Here is a 2,572-nt window from a genome sequence, read left to right as displayed (position 1 = left end):
CACAATCCTACCTTTCCCTGTAGACTAGCTGTTGCTGCTTCAGAACCTCTGGGCCCCCTTCTGGGAGAAATCTTCATTATTATTACATGGATCTATTTAGAATAAAAGTTTTTTTTTTTTTTTTTTTTTTTAATTGACAACATTAAAAAGGAAACACCAGAATTGGCAAATAAATATAAATTTATTTCATATTATATCCATGTTATTTCAAATATCTCCTTTGTGAAAATATTATTGTTATACTTGAAGGCACATAACAACAACAACAACAACAACATACTCATTTTCAGATGAGAAATATGTGACTCAGAGGCTTTATATTTGTCTGGTCCTGAACAGCCCATAACAACAAAAACAACAACAATGTAATTAAAATTAAAGTGTTGAAATTGAACCCCAGTCTTCTGTCTTCGCAGTCAGCACCTTATCCAACATAGAATCAAGAGAAGTAGAAAATAACTTATTTTCTTCCACTCTTATTCCTACCTAACATTTTTCCATTCTCCCACTTTTCCTTCTTTTCCTTTCTTCAAACTTTTCTTCTATTATTGGTGATATATTGTATATATGACAAACTCAAAAACTCAAAACTCACTGCCGCTGAGTCAGATCTGACTCATAGTGACATCTCCTTTGGTTTCTGAGGTGGTATCACTATGGAAGTAGATTGCCCAACCTTCCTTCTGAGGAGTGGCTGGTGGGTTTGAACCACCAGCCTTCTGGTTAGTGGTCAAATGCCTTAGGTACTATGCCACCAGAGCTCCTATGACATGATATAAACATGTTAAATTTATTATATGATATAACTTTCCATTATAATAATGATTCTGTTCCCAAAATCTGATTTTTAGCTGGTTTAATTTTAAAATACTTCAAAATCTTCACTATACTTATGACAAATTTACTCAGAAATAAGTCACAATCAGAATCCGCCATTGACATGTTTAGTATTATTTCCAACACTAAAAATAATATTTGCATTTATTGGCAAAGTGGAAAAAAAAAATCACTACCATCGAGTCAATTATGAATCAGTGATCCCTGATGGGTTTCCAATGTAGTAAATCTAGATGTTGCATCTTTCTTCCTTGGAGTGGCTGGTGGGTTTGAACATCAGGCTTCTGGTTAGAAGTCAAATGTCTTAGGCATTATGTCACCAGGTTTTCATTGCCTAGAGTCAGGATAATAAATTATAATTGATATTTTGAACTCTATAGATTAAGTCCTAAGCTTTAAACCCCTTAAATACATTTATTCTACCACTTGTCTGTCAGTTTGTCATACTGTGGTGGTGTATGTGTTGCTGTGGAGCTGAACATTATACCATCGATACTTCAACTACCAAAAGCATCACACATGGTAGACAGGTTTCAGTGGAGCCTCAGATTGAGACAGACTGGGAAGAAGGATGAGACCATCTATTTATGAAAAAAAAAAAAAAAAAGAAAAAGCCACTGGAGCCTTATGAATAGCAGTGAAACACTATCAGATATATTACTGGAAAACTTTTATAACTATCAATGAAACATTAATTGACATACTGCTGGAAGAAGAGCCCCTCATGTTGGGAGATACTCAAAATACAACTAGGGAACAGCAGCCTCTTCAAAGGAGAGTCAAACTTAATGACACACATGCAATAAAGCTTTTGGGACCTTCATTTACTGATGGATGCAACTCAAAATGGGAAGAAACAACTGAAAACATCTATTAACAATCAAAACGTGGAATGGATGAAGTATAATGGAAAACTTGAAGTAGGCAAAAATGAAGTGCAATGCATCAATATTGATATGCTAGGTGGTTCAAACCTACCAGCCACTTCTTGGAGAGAAGGTTGAGCAATCTACTTCTGCAATGATATCGCCTCAGAAACTCAAGGAGGGGCTGCTATGAGTTGGATCTGACTTGATAGCACATAACAAAAACAGCAAAGACATTAATGAGCTGAAGTGGACTGATATTGGCCATTTTGAATTAGACAAACATATGGTCTACAATGGGAGCTCTGGTGGCATAATGCTTAAGACATTTGACTGCTAACCAGAAAGCTGGAAGTTAAAACCCACCAGTCACTTCTTGGAAGGAAGGTTGGGCAATCTACTTCCATAGTGATACTGTCTCTGAAATCCAAGGATGGGTCATTAGGAGTTGGATCCAACTCAAGGGCAGTCTACTATGCAAAGAAGGACAAATTAAAGAGGAACAGCATTGCAGTCATCATCAAAAAGAACATTTCCAGATATATTCTGAAGTACCTTGATGTCTATGATAGGATAGTATCCACAGTCATACAAAGAAGGTGAATTAACACAACTCTCATTCAGATTTATGCACCAACCACCAAAGTGAAAGATGAAGAAATTGAAGATTTGTTTTTTTTTTTAACCAACTTTTCCAATATGAAATTGACCAAGCATAGAATCAAGATATATTGGTAATGACTGGTGATTTTAATATGAAAGTTAGAAACAAAGAAGCATAGGTAGTTGGAAAACATGACTGTGGTGATGGAAATGATTCTAAAGATCACAAGATCAAATTTTGCAAGAGAGACTTATTCATTTCAAAT

This window comes from Orycteropus afer, unplaced genomic scaffold (genome assembly GCF_000298275.1).
Source record: "Orycteropus afer afer isolate SDZICR_OR568_19922 unplaced genomic scaffold, OryAfe1.0 scaffold00328, whole genome shotgun sequence".
NCBI lineage: Eukaryota > Metazoa > Chordata > Mammalia > Tubulidentata > Orycteropodidae > Orycteropus > Orycteropus afer.
The sequence above is the reverse complement of the archived record's forward strand: the minus strand, read 5'-3'. Positions refer to the sequence as shown.